An 18,069-nucleotide genomic window follows, 5' to 3' on the forward strand; every position below is an offset into this window, starting at 1 on the left:
CAGACTTTCCAAGACAAACAAAAGCTGAGGGAATTCATCACCATTAGACCTGCCTTACAGGCTTTTAGTTTTTGTTGTTGTTGTTCTTTTAGAGAGGGAAAGGGAGGGAGAAAAAGAGAGAGACAAACATCAATGTGTGGCTGCCTCTTGCGTGCCCCTCACTGGGGACTTGGCCTGCAACCCAGGCATGTGTCCTGACTGGGAATCAAACTGGTGACCCTTTGGTTTGCAGGCTGGCACTCAATCCACTGAGCCATACCAGCCAGTGTGGAAAGTTCTTTAAAGATCTTACTCATGTGGCAGGCACCATTTTGTTCCTCCCCCATCTTTCATACTGCCTAGAACACAGATGGAACGACTCAGAAGCTACCTTGTAACCCTAAGCATAAAATAAGTATGGCTGAGAAGAAAGCCAGAAGGCACCTACATCCCTAATGATATCTTGGAGATACCATACCAGCCCTGGAATGCTTAACTTTGGAGTTCTCATTTCATGAGTGAAAAATAAGCTCAAATTTAGGCCACTATTCTTTGGGTTTTCTGTTTCATGTAGCAAAATTCAATTCCTTAACTGATACACATAGAATCCTATAAACCACTGGAGAATTAACTAAATTTATGTTAGTAAAAAGGAGAATCTATAAAAATCTGTATCAGGTACCTTAGGTTTACTTAGCCAGAGTGCCATGTATTTGTCATCCATATCCCCCATGTCCACTTTAGGCATGGCTAATCGATCAGGGCATTTGCTTCCAGTAAGTTGAAAGCATACCTACAAAACTGTTTCAACTCCAAGTTTCACTTGATTTACTGACCTGACACTCAATGTAGAATTATTTTCCTTTTTAACAACCCCAGTTTATCCCAGTTCTAGAGTTCTAGGATTTTAAGACAAAATTATAGATCTTACAGTGGAGAAAAAGTGTCAAAATTTCTACACCTGTCAAGTAACTCAGATCAAATTCTATAATCTAATTCTACAACTCCAGACTAGTCATATTTTCTTTAAAAACTTGTTCCTTCATTTGTGAGATGAAAATCCATAATAAAACACTACTTACCTCATGGTTGATACTAAGATCACATACAAAATGAGTGTGAAAAAAGTGAACTTTAAATACTATGAACATGTAAACTATTAATGTCTTTAACATGTAATTTATTCTTCACAACTATCATAATTTGCTATTAGAAATACTCAATATCTGAATTTAAATTCATTTCTAGAACATGGCTGTATTGTCTTATGTAGTGGCATAGAGAATTATACTAAGAAAGAGTTAATTTTTGTGATTTTATACCAAAAAAATAATGGACTGCGGTGTCCAAAAAAATCAGGGGTATATTCCAAACATTTCCAAAGCTTTAATTTCACTAGGCAGAAATAACACTAGCATTCATGGGAGAATTCAGTTTGTATCCTATTGGGTAAATCTTTCTAAGAGAAAAAAGAAAAAGTAGTTTCATTATGGGGGAGGGGAAGTTTATCACACATATGTAATTTTTTAACTCAAAGGAAAGAAATCTCTTTAGCTCTACAGAATAAAATTTACAGAAAGACTAAAATAACTAGGCAGGCTTAATTAAATCAGCAAATATTTGATAGTCTACTAAATATGATGACCTGTCACTATTAAAATAGTGAATATCATACAACCCCTACCCTCAATGAGAGCTGTGAAGATCTTGAGCTTGAGATCTATGTCTTGGTACCCAGGATAAAAATGTAATTGAAGTTTCAATGTTTAGAGAAGTTTTAGTATTATACAAAATATTAAAATCTCACTATCGGTAGTCTTTAAAACAGGATCCACATACATACTCCCAGCTGAAGTTCATTAAAGTTTTCCAGTTCTTACTTCAATTTCCTTTCCAAGACTTTGAAACCACTTAGAACCTCTTGGAAAACCTAGAAATGGAACTCATAGAAGCTTGGAAACTGAATAGACTTCACAAGGCAAACACTAATAATGTGGAAAAAATTACAAAGACATCTTTAAAGTCAAGCTTGCAAAGATCAGTTTTGGAGTACTTTACACACTGAATATAAAAATATAACACAGTTCCCAACTATAGAAAATAAAAGGTCTATATGTGAATCACACAATTGATTATTATCCAAGTGCTACAAATTAATGTGTCTAAATGTTAAAGGACCTTAGTTTGTAGATTTTAAAAATGTATTCTAGCCCTGACTGGTGTGGCTCAGTGGGTTGGGTGCTGGCCTGTGAACTGAAAGGTGACTGGTTCGATTCCCAATCAGTGCACATCCCTGGGTTGTGGACCATGTGAGAGGCAGCCAATCAATGTTTCTTTGTCTTTCCCCCTTCATTCCCCTCTCTCTAAAAATAGTAAATAAAATATTGAAAAAAGTTATTCTCATTTTTAAAGTATTGTTGGTGTACAATATTATGTTAGTTTCAGGTGTATAACATAGTGATCACAATACATTTATTAACCACCTATCAGCATGTAAGGTTACATTATTAACTATGTTTCCTGTGTTATATATTATATCCTGTGGCTTATTTATTTTCTAACTGGAAGTTTGACCCTTTTATTCCCCTTCATGTTTTTCACCCATCTTCTACGCTCCTCCCCTCTGGCAACCATCAATTTGTTCTCTGATCTATGAGTTTGCTTCTGTTTTGTTTGTTCTTTTTTTTAAGGTTCTGTATATAAGTGAAATCATATGGTATTTGTCTTTCTCTGACTGACATATTTCACTCAGCATAATACCCTATAGGTCCATTCATGTTATTGCAAATGGCAAGACTGCACTCCTTTTTATGGCTGAGTAATATTCCATTGTATGTATATGTGTGTGTATACATAAACATTACATTTTTAGCCATTCATCTATCAATGGACACCTAGGTTGCTTTTATATATTGGGAATTATAAATAATGCTGCAATTAATTAGTGTTTTCACTTTCTTTGGATAAATACCCAGAAGTGGAACTGCTTGGTCATATGATAGTCCTATTTGTTTTTTTCAGGAACCTCCATATTGTTTTCCATAGTGGTTTCACTAATTTACAATCTCACCAACAGTGTAACCTTTTTCTTCATATCCTAAAGTACCTTAGTTTTGAGTGAACAAATAAGGACATGCAAGCAGAGTTAGGAAATTTCAAGTTAAAAACCAAAACATTCTGGCTAGATAAGAAGATGAAAGCATCTTTCAAAAACATAGCTCCCTGTCATAGATAAAATTATATATCCTGTTTTAATAAAATTAGATATATCTTGTTGTATCATCCATCCTCCTACTTGGTTAATGTAGATAAAAGTTCAGAAACTTTCTAAAAGGCACTCTACATAACAAGTATGTTGTACTGTAGCATACCTTTGACACTGGGCATCTACACCCATAATCAGAAGACAGGACCACCTGAGATGATTTAGAGAATCATACAAGCAAAAACTGAAGACTTAGGATACATTGTATGTTATTCTGTACAAGTTATCTGCACACACCTACTTAATGAACTACTAGACTTTGCTAAACAGGAAATAGCACCTTCTGAGAAAAGGTGGTGGAGAAATAAAAGTTGCCCCAAAATACTGTGTGATCCTCAAGATCAGCCACATGGAAGAGAAATCAGAGCACTACTGACTGAATGTTTATGTCCTACTAATTCCCAGTGTGGTATTTAGAGATGAAGCTTTGAGGGATGATTAGGTCTTGAGGGTGGGGCCCTCATGAATAGGATTACTGCCCTTATAAAAGAAAAAGCCCTCTCTCCCCATCTGTCATGTGACAACACAATGAGAAGATGACTACAGGAAGCAGGCCCTCACTAGACAGCAAATCTGTCAGTACCTTGATCTTGGACTTCTTAGTCTTCAGAACTGTGAGAAGTAAATGTTTGTTTTTTAAGTCACCCAGTTTATGGTATTTTTGTTAAGGCAGTCCAAACAGACTATGATAGAGGGCAAATTCTTCACCACAAGCATATCCCAAATCAGGTTTTTATAATTCCCTCCTTTGCCCCTCGATTTCTGACTAGGCAGCATTCACCTTTTTCCAGGCCTGCTGAGTCCATATGTTGTATTTTTTCTTGTACAAATGTTAAATTCCTAACCTAATACTCAAATGTTTTATATTTCTGACGTCTTTATCTGCTAACTAAGCAAATAAAACTCAGTATGACACATCTGTACTTTACTAAGACAAAAATGCACTTCAATATTCTAGACATTAAAAAAAAGAAATATTCTAGACATGTCCTAGATAGACATGCAATGAAATGTCAAAACTTAATGTATCAAGTTGAAGAATCACCTTGGACTCAAATGTGGTAGTAGTTGAGATCAAGGCACTTTACACTTCTCAGTAAATCATAAGACTTTTTATTTTAATATATCAGGCACAGCAGGCTCAGTAGATGTTGAATTAAAAGCTTAACAACACTCTTTTTGAGACTTACACAAAACAGTGATATATTTCTAATTAGTTTAAGCCATGCCTCTGAAGGCATTGCAAACAAAATAAAATCTACCCAAACCATCAATCCATTACAAATGCCACTTTTCCTCAGCTAATTCCAGGTAAAGAAATATAAGTTTAGTCCTGGCTGGTATCGTTCAGTGGATTTGGGTGCTGGCCTGCAAACCAAAGGGTCACTTGTTTGATTCCTAGTCAGGACACATGCCTGGGATGAGGGGCAGGTGGGCACATGAAAGGCAACCAAACGTTGATATTTCTGTACCTCTCTTTCTCCTTTCCTTCCCCTCCCTAAAAAGAAAATAATAATAAATTAAAAAAATTTAAAGATATATAAGTCTAAAGAAAAAAAAAACCCAGGCAGTAACAACATCAATCTATTGTCATAGTTATCAGAGAAATGTCAATACTTCTCAAATTCACAAAAGCATCACAACCTTCAACATATCTCTTTATTTCACTTTTCTATTCTGGAATGAAAAATAAGATAAACTATAGCTCTGACACAAAGATTCCAATTAGCCATCTGCCAATAGATCATAGAGCTATTTGAAGTTTTAGACTACACAGTATCTACAGGTAGCTGCAGATGGCCTGAAAAACTAGAGGTGACTTGTATGTGCTCCACTATGTATGCAAGCAAGAACCCCAACAACCTAAAACTGGGAGAGGGAGAGGACTTACAATTGGTACTTTCCAAAACAAGGGAAGAAAACAGCCTTAAGAGATTAAGACCCTCTAACTGAAACAAATCTCTCATGTTGGTTGGTTGTTGGTTTGCTTGAATGCAGTGCTGATGAATCACTCTGAAGTGAGTAACTTATAATAATACAAATAAATGTTAACACTAAATACAACAACCCTGACCCTGTGGCTCTGTTGGTTAGAGTAATGTCCCAATATACCAAGGTTGCAGGTTCAATCCCCCCCAGTCAGGGCACACAGAAGCAACCAATGGATGCATAAATTAGTGGAACAACAAATTGATATATTTCTCTCTCTCCTCTCTCAAGATCAATTAGAATAGATTAAATAGAACCTATCAACACCAAACAATATTTTTTCAGACTTTATTTATTTTTATGTATTTTTAAACATTTTTTATTGCTTATAGTATTACAGATGTCCCAATTTCCCCGCTTGCCCCTATACTCCCAGCCCACCCCCATTCCCACAGTCAATCCCCACACCTTTATTCATGTCCATGGGTCATGCATGTATATTCTTTGAAAAAGCCCTTCACCTTATTTCAACCAGTTCCCACACAACATTCTGAAAGTAAAATTCATACAGTGGTCATCACCAAACAATATTTTGAAAGTAAAATCCATACATTGATCTGGATTTAAAGAGAAAACATGTTACAATGTAAAACCAGCATAAATATCACTGTGTAATAAAAATTTCCATTAGTAATATTTGCTTCACAGTAGTATCTTAATATTAATCCCATACTTTCCACAGAAGACTTGGAAGCTATTCATAGCCTTATACAGTATCAGACTAAGTATTTCACTAATTGACCTAATGCTGAACTGACCTATGGCCCAGAAAAAAACAATAATTGCAGTGAGAGGTCAATTTCAGAGAAAGGCTTACATGAAATACACCATAAATCAAATGACTGAGATAGTATCATAAGAATTTCCCAGCATAAACTCATAAAATAATTGGGGGTAAATTGTACTTGCAAGTTTGACAGTATCTGTAGAACTTTGCTTAATTCTTCCCTTGGTGGCATATCCTTTATTAATAAACTACTTATTAACTGTTCATGTTTATTAAGCTGCTAAATAAACTACTTTACCTCACTAGTATCCAAACAGAGAGCCTAGCTGCCCCTTCAAAGCAATATTTGGGGCAGGGCCTAGATTCTAAAAAGGGGTTCCTTGAAAAATAGTCACTTCTTGTTAACTCTGTTCTTACCCTATTTTTCTCTTCCAGTTCTCTTTTTTCCTTAGCATGTGTACGTATAAAATCCCACTCTATTTTCTACCTGCCTTGCCCTAACTCCCCAAGGACGATAATGACCTTCCACTCCCAAGACTAGACTAATTGTTAAGAAATAGAAATGACACTTTTGATCAATAGCCTTTAAGAAAGCACTTGCTATACTGGAAGAACATGACACATTATTCAAGGATGGAAAATCTATTTAGATCCTTACTTCATACTGAAAAACAAATTCAAATGAATCAGGGTTAAATTTAAGACATCAAAACAAATAGACAAAAGTAGGTGAATTTCCACATGACTCCCAGGAAGGGAATGACTTTCTAAGCATCAAAATAATTACAGAAATAGTAAAGGGAAGGACTGATAAATTTTGACTACGATAGAAGCTTTCTCCTAATTAACCTCCATTTAACCAGTTTCACATTGTCCCATTCCCCAGCTCCTGTGTAGAAACCTAATGAATGCCCCTAGCATGCTGATTGCTCAGTGATAGCAGTCTACTGTGTAGTACACCTGCCCACGAGCCCTATATATTAAGTTGCCTACTTACCAAGATGTTTATTCCCAAATCTGTTTTTTTATGCCAGTTGTGTACCTGTTACTGTAATTCCTAATTATAGGTTAAATCAGTTGAATGAGAATGCAAACAAAAAGGAAATGGCTAGAAAGACTGGATAAAGATGATGCTGAATTAAATGTGGGTGACTGGGGAGCATGGGGTGGGGGAGGCTGGGATGGGAGAAATAGACAAAAAACTGTACTTGAAAAATAACTAAATAAAAATTTAAAATATAAAATTACAAAAATAAAAAATAAATAAATAAATAAATGTGGGTGACAAACCTGCAAAAGACTGGGAAGGTCTGTAAAATACCTGGAAGGATTCTTCATTGATTACAGCTCACTAAAGTCTCACTCCACTTTAAAGAAAACAAAACTAAAAATCACTGATGATGCATTTTGGATGACATATAAAAATTAGCATATTTATAACCAATTAAGACTCATTCAAAGAAAAGATCAGTCCAATATAAAAGGATTAGTTACTTGATATATATTCTGAAGTTTAATGTTGAAGATACATAGGTAAACTTTTTAAAGATACCCCTTCCTGTTAAACAGACCAGCTATGAGTCTAATCACACCAAATACAGAGGCTTTTCCTGTATGATTTTTAGTTTCCACATATACACTCATCAGGAAAATAAAAAAGTTAACTTGCAAAATATTTGAAAGACAATAGGCTAATATGTTTGATATGTAAAGTTTACATAAATTTGCAAGAAAAAAGACTAGGCAATAACAAAAATAGGAAAACTGCCCAAATGGCCAATTTATAGAAGGAATATAAAAAATTAAACATGAGCAAAATGAATAGTTCCACTGGTTATTAAAAAGACACAAAGTAGTTCAATGAGATGACATTTTTTGCCTATCAAGTCATGTTCAATGTTGCTAAATGCACAGTGCAACAGATGGGAATACCATTTTCTGCTGAAAGAAGACATTAGTAGAACCTTTGGAGAGAGCTATCTGGCAACCTATGTCAAGAGACTTAAACATGTCTATATTCTTTGACCAGGCAATCCTATTTCTAGGACACCATACTTAGAAAATAATCTGAAATCGGGAGAAAACTTTGGCAGTAAGATACTCCTTAAAGTGTTATTTATAATATTTTAAAATTTGTAAGAAAATCTTTATTTGACATAAATTTTGATGTCAGGCACTGAAGATGAAATAGTAATAAGCAAACAGTCCCAACTCTCTTTGAGTTTTTGAGCATGTTGGGAAAAGGAGATAAATGAATCAAGTAATTTCTTATGCCCAACAATTGGGGCACTACCAAATAACTTATGAGACATCCAAATGATATGATACACGGCCATCAAGGACATGAGGAAGTATTTACTTATACTAAATGAAAAGCTGTCAAACTACAAAAGGGTATAAAATAAATAGAAAATCTAAGGGGGGCAGGACTTCTCATGGTAGAGTGAGGTAAGGATCCTACGTGAGGTAAAAATCCTTAAAAAAGGCAGTGAAACTCTCAGATTCTTTCTCCTCAGCCAGAGGATTGGGCAACTGCCTTTTCTCCACACAGAAGACTTAAATTACTCTCTGGAGTGGTTGAAGCAGAGTCCCTCAACTTAAGAACACTAGCCATAACTGAGAAAAGAAATAGGATGGGATGCCTTACTAAAAACAAGGAGCAAGTAAAATTCTGTATAGCCGAAGGTGAAAGACAACTCTTTCCTCTAACATGAAAGATTGGTACCAAGACGAAGAAACAGGAAGAGAAAATTAGAGAAAACAGATAATATAGGAAAAAGAAAATAATTATAACTCCACTTTCCTCTCTTTTTCTTTGAGGACACTAAATAAAGCATCCAAGAAACAAAGTCAATCAGGGGGAAAAAACCAATCTTAGAAATGAATTACAGAACTGGAAAATAAGTTGAGGGGAACTCCTATAAAATAAAACAAGATGAGAAACCGTGAAAAATGAGAGAAAACATAAAACTGGGAGGTGGAAATCCAAGCAATATGAGCTAAAAAAAAGACAGGAACAAATTATCAAAGAATATAAGATAAATTTCAAGAACTAAATATAACAAGTCTTCAAACAGAAAGGCCCACTGAGTGGCCAATAGAGTGAATAAAAAAGGATCTACACCAAAGTATATTATTATGAAATTTGAGAATCTCAGTGATAAAGAACAAGTCTAAAAAAGCTGGCAAGGAGAAAATGGGAAAAAAAGGTCACGAAAGAAAGATTAGCAACTTTAGAAAGAACAATGTAGCAGTGCCTTCAAAACCCTGACAGCAAATTATTTCCAATCTAGAATTCTATATCCTACTACCTATATAAATTGTATTGTGTCTACATAAACTAAACCAAAAGGCATAATAAAGACATTTCCTACATGACATAGTCAGTTTCCTATTGTTGTTGTACAAAAAAAAAATAGCACAAACTTAGTAGCTTTTGAGGGCTCATTTTTCTTCTCTCATGGTTCTGGAGGTTGGATGTCTAAAATGAAGGTGTTGCCTATGTTCTTTCTGCAGGCACCAGGGAAGAATCTTTTCCAGGTTCTAGACGCCACCTGCATTCTTTGGCTCATGCCCCTTTCTTCATCTTAAAAGTGTATTATTCGAACCTTGGGTTGGTTCTGTAGTTATGTCTCCTTTTACTGACTGATCCTTCTGTCTTCCTTTTGTTAGGACCTGAGTCATTACACTGGGCCCACCTGGATAATCCAGAATAGCCTCCTTACCTCCAAATCCTTAATTTAATGACATCTGCAAAGACTCATTTACCACGTAAGGTAATGTATTCACAGGTTCTGGGAAATAGGACATGGATATCTTATTCAGCATACTGCACATAGTCTCAAAATTTACTTCCCATTCAATCTTTCTCCAGAAGCTACTGGAGAATATGCTCTACTAAAACCAGAGAGTAAACTAATGTTAGCATAAAGTCAGAACAAGGTGAACTTAGACTCAGGGAAAGCCATGAAAGAGTTCCAGATTCAATTAGGTATCTTTTTTAATATAAAGAGTTTAGTGGACAGAAAACTATGAAAACACGGCAGTATTTTATCAAGTTCATAGAGCTTAAGCAGAAAATTACATCAAGAGGCAAAGTTCTGCCAAGTATTGTAGCAGTGAGGATGGAGGCTGCAGACTATTGTGAGTGGAAAGAAGTTAATGTATAAAATGAATCCAAGGGCCTGGAGAAGTCCATTTCCTTATTAAGAGTCACCAACACAACAGCTATAAATAGGGCTCAATGTGCCATGGTGTCACAAATAAGAATCTCTTCCAAAACCTCAATCAGGTAAGACAGAAGCCCCCAAAGCTGCTTGACATAATTGTTTCCTTAGTAGATAAATATTTTTTAACTTGGGGAATATTTAGAAATTAACTACAGAAATGGAAACAGAAAAAAAAGGCTGCTAAACCTGGAAGGGTAGGATAGCTTCATAAAGGAAGATCTATTTGAGCTGTGCTTTCAGGTAAGTAGGACACATGCACATACTAATGTTGGAGAGGATAGAGGGTAGGCTAACAGACTAGCATCTGCTAAGGCACAAAAAGCACTGTAAATAGCTCTATTGGGCTAGCAACAAAGTGGGAGTGGAGGATGGATTGCAAGAAACCCAAATATCATAAAAAGAGGAAAACAATATAACATAGAAGTGGACTACCTGTGGAGCAATACAACCTATATTAGAAAGGCTCTGCCCTTTCCAGCTATGCAAATCTCTAAAACTCAGTAAATCACCAATTAACTTATTTGTAAAATTTGAGAATAACAGTACGTACCTCATGGGTTTGTTGAGAATTAAATAAAAATAATTTTGCAGTCACCCAGTGGAACATTCAGAAGGCAACAAAGAGTAAAATTACTCAAAAGTAACATTTCTCCGAAGCATAATCCCACAATCTGTCTTCTATTCTCTCTGCAATTTTTACACTGTGGTTCCCTGTCTGCCCTTTTTTGGGTTGCAGATTGAGAAACTCAGTTCCTCTAAATCATTACTGTCCAACAGAAGTTGGTGATGAGAATGTTCTAAGTCTGTACCATCCAGTTTGTAGCCACTAGCCACATGTAACTATTGACTACTTGAAATGTGGCTGATGCAATGATGAAGTGAATTCTTAAAAATAACATCTTCATTGAAATGTAGTTCACATATAATAAAGTTCATTCTTTTAAAGTATACAATTCAGCGTATTTTTAGTACAGTCATAAATATGTCTTGACCAGTAAGCACTATTCAATTTGAGAACATTAAAAAAAATCTCCGAAAGAAACTCCATACCCATTAGCAGTCATTTGCCATCCTCTCCCCCAGCCCCTGACAACCACTAAACTGGTCTGTCTCAACATATATACCCATTCTGAACATTTCATATAAATGGAATCATATGATATGTGCTCTTGTGTCTGGCTTCTTTCACTTAGTCTAATGCTTTTGAGGTTCATCCTCGTGATACAATTCATCAGTACCTCATTTCTTTTACGGCCAAATACTACTCCATTGTATACAATATAACCTCCACGTTTGTTTTGCCATTCATCAGTCAATAGTCATCTGGGTGGTTCCCCTGTCTTGGCTATTGTGAATAAAGATGCTGAGAACAATCATGTACAAGTTTTTGTGTGAACGTATGTTTTTCAATTCTCTTGGGTATATATCTAGGAGTAGAATTGCTGGGTTGTATGGAAAGTATAACTTTTGAGGAACTGGGAGAGTGTTTTTCCACAGTGCCCACACCATTTTACATTCTGACCAGCAATATATGAGAGATCCAATTTCTCCATATCCTTGTCAACACTTGTTATTGTCTATCTTTTTTTTTTATTATATCCATCCTGGTGCATATGAAGTGGCATCTCATTGTAATTTTGATTTGCATTTCCCTAATGACTAACAGTATGAAGCAACTTTAATATGTTTATTGGCCATCTGTAAATCTTATTTGACAAATATACAATGAACTTTACATTTTATTTAATTTTGAAGAATGTTAAGTAGCCACAAGTAGCTAGTGGCTACAGTATTAGGCAGATAGCAGGATTCAGCATATGGTCCCCTAAACTTTGCGCAAGGTCAGGTGGGAATGGCTAGGTAATTGAAGGTCAAGCACAGCTTCATAACTCATCCCAGATGCCCCAGATGGAACCAGGTGTGAGGCAGCAAGGAGAGAGGAAAGGGCAATTGAAACAATACCACGAAGGAGGAGACACTTGGCACAGAGCCTGGCACTATGGAAGCTCTCAGAACTCACTCTTACTTCCGGCCAAGATGGAGGCATAGGTGGAAACACTGTACCTCCTCGGACAACCAAAATTGAGGATAATAAAGATCTAGAAACAAAAACACAACCAGAACAGAAAGAAAATTGAACTGTACGGAAGTCCAACAACCATTCATCCAGACTGTTAAGAGGGGTAGAGTTGGAGGCTGGTGAAGAGGGGTCGCGGCAGAAAAGGTGGTGGCTGGCATACCCCGGGCGCCGGGAGGAAAGGAGGAGACACAGTGAGGCACGCAAGGCTGCTGGCTGACTGAGGTCACACATTTGAGCGCAGATAAACTAGGCAAAAACAGGCAGCGACAAAGACCCCACAACCCAGGGCTCCAGCGACAGGGAGTGAGGCCTAAAAGCACTGATTGAAAACACTTGTGGGGGTTGAGGTGCCCAGAGAAACCACTCAGCCTCACAGGAAGTTTGTTGGAGTGACCCACAGAGTCCTAGAGCATGGGCAGGCCGCCCACCTGGGAGCTGGCACCAGAGGGGCACAGTTGGCTTGTGGGAAGTGGCAGAAGGGACTGAAATATGAGGGGAGCAAGCGCCATTGTTCCCTCTCTGACCCCTGCCCCCACATACAGCATCGCAACCCAGTGACTGGGTTGCCCCACCCTGGTGAACACCTAAGGCTCTGCCCTTCATACTTAATAGGCACGACCAGACCAAAAAATTATGTCTCAAATGGAAGAACAAGTCAAAGCCCCAGAGCCAATACTTTTAAGTGACCAAGAGATAGCCAATCTATCAGATGCACAGTTCGAAACACTGGTGATCAGGATGCTCACAGAACTGGTTGATTTTAGTCACAAATTAGAGGAACAAATGAAGGTTAACTAATTGAAATGAAGGGAAATGCACAGAGAAACAATAGAGATTAAAAGAAAACTGGGACTCAAATCCAGGGAGTGGACCAGAAGGAAGAAACAACTAAACAGAAAAGAATGAAGAAACAAGAATTCAAAAAAATGAGGAGAGGCTGAGGAACCTCCAGGACATCTTTAAACATTCCAACATCCGAATTATAGGGGTACCAGAAGAGAAAGAGGAAGAGGAAGTGGAAAACTTATTTGAACAAATCATGAAGGAGAACTTCCCCAATCTGGCAAAGGCAATAGACTTCCAGGAAGTCCAGGAAGCTCAGAGAGTTCCCAAAGAAGTTGGACCCAAGAAGGAACACACCAAGGCACATCATCATTACATTAGCTAAGATTAAAATGAAGGAGAGAATCCTAGAAGCAGCAAGAGATAAGGGGCAAGTCAGCTACAAAGTAGTTCCCATCAGACTGTCAGCTGATTTCTCAAAAGAGACCTTGTAGGTAAGGGGCTGGAAAGAATTATTCTAAGTCATGAAAGACAAGGACCTACATCCAAGATTGCTCTACCCAGCAAAGCTTTCATTTAGAAGGGAAGGACAGATAAAGTGCTTCTCAGATAAGGTCAAGTTTAAAGAGTTCATCATCACCAAGCCCTTATTATATGAAATGTTACAGAGATTTATCTAAGAAAAAGATAAAAAATATGAACAGTGAAAGGACAGCAAACTCAGTTATTAACAACCACACCTAAAACAAAAGCAACCTAAGTGGACAGCTAGATCAGGAGTGGAACCATAGAAATGGAGATCACATGGAGGGTTAGCAACAGGGGAGTGGAAGGAGGAGAAGGGGGGAGAAGGTACAGAGAATAAGTAGCATAGACAGTGGGGAGAAAACAGAGAGGGGAAGGGCAAGAGTAGTGTGGGAAATGTAGAAGCTAAAGAACTTATGACACATGTACATGAACTAAAGGGGGGCAATGTGGGTGGAAGGGGGTATACAGGGTAGAGGGGAATGAAGGGGGGAATAGGACAACTGTAATGGCATAATCAATAAAATATATTATTAAAAAACTTACTCTTGATGATGAAAGCAACTCATATTTATTAAGCACTTGCAACATGCCAGGAACTGTGCTTCATACCCACTGTCTCATTTAATCCTTATAACAATCCTATTAGGTAGATTCTACTGTCTGCATTTTACAAATGAGGGAGCAGTTTTAGATACATCAGGTAAGCAAGTATTAGTAATTTTACTCATTATAAAATCTCCATTTCATTTTAACCTTAGAAACTTCTCTTCATCTAGTTTAATTATAGCAATGATTTTATAGTCTGGGTTCCACCATTATGTTCAGCATATACTGTATGATTCTGTATCTATTAACCTATCTCAAAGGGACATGAGAATTAGATGGTTTTTGAAGCAGCAAAATATTAGCACTAAATGAAAATATGGACTCATTTGTGCATTATGGGCCAGACTTTATCATTACTAATATGTTTAGCTACTTCCTCTCTGAACTGGTCTGACAACTTTGTAATAAGCAATGCCTATGTGCTAGATGCTGTCCTAGATGTAGAGGTCAGCAATAACTATGACAGCCATGAATTCTGACTTAAGGAAGCTTAAAATATATATTAAATATTATACACACACATGTACACACACATATACATACACACACACAGTTTTAAAAGTACACAAGCTCCAATAAATTTGTGTTATATGGAGGCATTGTTGCAGTGTCTATTTCCTAATGAACCTTATCCCTGCAGCATAAGTACCCTTAAATGACACTCTGTGCTTATAAAGAAATTCTGAGTATGAACACCATAGCCTTTAAAATGGTTCAAAATCCACACATTTGCAGAACTTGTCTACAGCAGTTCCTTTTAGGGAAGCAGTACCCAGCTCCCAAGCATGGCCAGCTGTCAAGGAGCAAGGGGTATTAAAGCCCACCTTTAGCTCTGTGGGGCTGTCCCAGACTCCTGTGCACACAGGGAAGGACAGCATGGCAAGAGTTACCAGAGCATTTCTTTTCTCTTGACTAAAGTATAGCATGATCTCCATTTTTCATCACTACCCACCTCTGACCCTTATTTCAGGTAGATAAAATGGAAGTGATGAGATTGATCAGGTGATTCATATGGGTAGCTATTGTGTTGACTGGGAAAATAGGCTGCAAACATTGCTCTCTTTTATAGAGTTCATATTTTATTCATCACTATAAATAACAATTTAATTTTAACAACACTGAATTTCCACACTATATTGTACAAACATTAAAGCTCAAATTCTCCTATAGATGGGCTACTTTTGGCAACAGACCTAAGTAGCCACACTCTGAGGGCTGGCCTTTGCCTAAAACTCATTGTACCTTGCCTCTGCAATGAGTAAGCAAGGCAAAAGGTATGAATTAAGTTGACTGAAAAAGTTTAAATGAAAGATCTAATGCAATCATTTCCAGCTTCAAGCTCACTATTTCCTGTGTCTTACCCAGAATCCCCTGCCAAAGTATTCAACTAGAATTTACTGAAAGAAATCATGGACCAAACAAACTCACCAGTAATATAGCTCAGTATCATCTGGCCAAGTCATGTTTCTTAAAAACATCAGTAATGTACAACCCTGGAATCACAGCTGCAAAAACAACACTTCTGCCTCATCTTGCTACTAGAACTAATGGGGACTGTGAAAAATCTCCATTAGTTCTAGTAGGAAGAATCCATTTTCCCCCAAAAGCTATTACACTTCCTTCAGTGGTGTGGGTAGAGAGAGATTCCAAGTGCATCAATAAGGACAAGGTCAAAATTCAGTTCTTGTATTTTATATGACACTGATCACCAATCACCTTGACTGAAAGTCAATTACAAAAGAATATCAAGAGTATATTATAATAATCCACTTAAGGGTACAAACAGCCACTCTTGATTATAGGAACGCCAACAAAAACCCATCCAGTAAACATTCTAAGATTACCCACAATATTTGGTATCTATGTACTCACAAACTCTGTTGTGAAGAACAGTGGCTACTGCATTCCAGGCCAAGGATAAAAATTTTCCAGATGAAACAGCACTATTTCAATGGTTTAAAGTACACCAAACAGCTCACATGAATTCCTAAGCTGGCAGTCCCAACGCGGGCTTTCTCTTGAGGAAGTAAAATGGCTGTAATTAAGTTATATTACTCTGGAATACAGAAAAATTAAGGGCATATCAGTGCAGAATTAGTGAGGAAATGTCAAAGAATTGTTAAATAGTCTATCACTACTACTAAACACAGGGAAAGAGTAGTATATTATTTTCATTCACTCCAGTAACTGAGTAATAGTTTGATATCAAGGAGAAAAATGGGTCTGTAGAAAACAGCACCAAGGCTTCAACTCAAGGCAGGGATCAGAAAACTTTTTGCAAAAAATATGAAACAACAAACTTTTTGTGTAAAGGGCCAGAAAGTAAATACTTTAGGCTTTGTGGGCCATATGGTCCTCTGCTGCAACTAATTAACGCTGCCCCTGAGGTGAGGAGCCACAGGCAATATTTAAATGAAGGAGTGGCTGCATTCCCAAAATGCTTTATTTACAAAAACAGACAGTGGAATGATTTGGTGGATGGGCTACACTTCACTAAGCCCTGGTCTACAGTTCTAAGTTCGTTGTTCTCTAACTTTAGTGTGCCCCAGAATCCTTTGGAGAGCTATTAAAATAGAAATACCTTGGCCATACCCTCAAAGCTTTTGATCTGTAGGAGTGGGGTGGCGCCCCAAGAAAGTGTGTTTCTAACAAGTTCCTAGGTGATGTTGCTGGTTAGGACAAAGTCTATACTTTGAGATCCACTGCTGTAGACCTTACTACTAAACAAAAAGGTCAATGTTTTAAGTAGCTGCCAAATTTTGGCAACAAAAATTTGTTACCTGTAGTAAGTTCCAAACTTCAAAGCTCAAAGAAAATGAAATAAGTTAAAGAGAAGCAGAGGGAACCATACTAGTTGGGGTTTTTTCTCTGCTTTGACTTCAGTGTAAACATTGTCCCATCAGTAAAATACACGTAATTCATGCAAATCTCTTTATTCACCTAACATTGTCACTGAATAATGTTCACAGAACATCGTCACCTAACATGTTCTAAGTCCATGTCCTAAGTCCATGTTGAGAAGTATTAAGCTCTAGAAATCAAACAAGAAAATAAAATCAGTTTTAAATGCAGAGGTAAATGATTCTTGCACAATCGAAGAAAATTCAACAAAGCCCATTTTTAATTAGAAGCACCTCATTCTGATAAAAATCAAAATAGTAATATATATAAGGCAGTTTAAGACTTTTGAAGAATTGTGATTTTATGCTAATAAAAATACAATGGGATAGATAATATAGCCTTTACTATCCTTCTTTCATAGGATGAAGAAACTAAGGAAAACAAACTAGATAATGATTAGTCACAATTATTTTAAAAATTTCCTTAAAATACTATTTTTCCTAGTAAGTTTTAAACTATTTATAAACTACAACTTATACATAACTTTTCAGGACTGTGTCTATGAATATATCTTCATGGGGAAAAATATTCTAAGATCTTTAAGTCCATATTCACATTCATGGACCTAATTCTGAAGCCACTCAGGCAAGTCTAACTAAGAAGCCTGAACTGGAATCAGATCATAATTTAAAGCACATTCGACCTCTACTGCAAGTGGGTCACAGATATGGAAGTGTGGTGATCCCTTTCAGCAGTGCAATAGAAACTGAATAATGGGAGAAATACTACTGATGGTGATAACCCAAAAAGTAGAGCACCAAGCCTAGATGCTGCCACTTCCAATTTCCAGGCTCTTTTTGTAAAGATGATAATGAAGGTGTATTCATTTGAATAGATATTTACACAAATCATTTTCACATCAATTATGAGAGAAATGTTTTCAAAAAGAAGGCAAGAAGCATAACTTTCAATAAACATGGTCTAGAGAGGCTTTTCCATTCTTATTACCATGCTTTTAAAAGTACTACATATGTTGATTATA

General features: G+C 36.8%; 1 protein-coding gene across 9 annotated transcripts in view; it reads right to left on the bottom strand.

Annotated features, from left to right (window-relative positions):
- Positions 1–18,069, bottom strand: part of CASK (calcium/calmodulin dependent serine protein kinase) — a 490,261-nt gene that overhangs the window by 455,293 nt on the left and 16,899 nt on the right. The window contains exon 2 of one of the 9 annotated variants that reach the window (XM_037165446.2): positions 16,059–16,242. The exons of the other annotated variants lie outside the window; for them this stretch is intronic. The gene's annotated coding sequence lies outside the window, so the exon portion shown is untranslated. The remainder of the gene's footprint in view (positions 1–16,058; positions 16,243–18,069) is intronic. 9 annotated transcript variants of the gene reach the window in all.

The sequence above is a fragment of the Artibeus jamaicensis genome, unplaced genomic scaffold (assembly GCF_021234435.1).
Source record: "Artibeus jamaicensis isolate MK-2021 breed Jamaican fruit bat unplaced genomic scaffold, CSHL_Jam_final contig_60, whole genome shotgun sequence".
Lineage (NCBI taxonomy): Eukaryota > Metazoa > Chordata > Mammalia > Chiroptera > Phyllostomidae > Artibeus > Artibeus jamaicensis.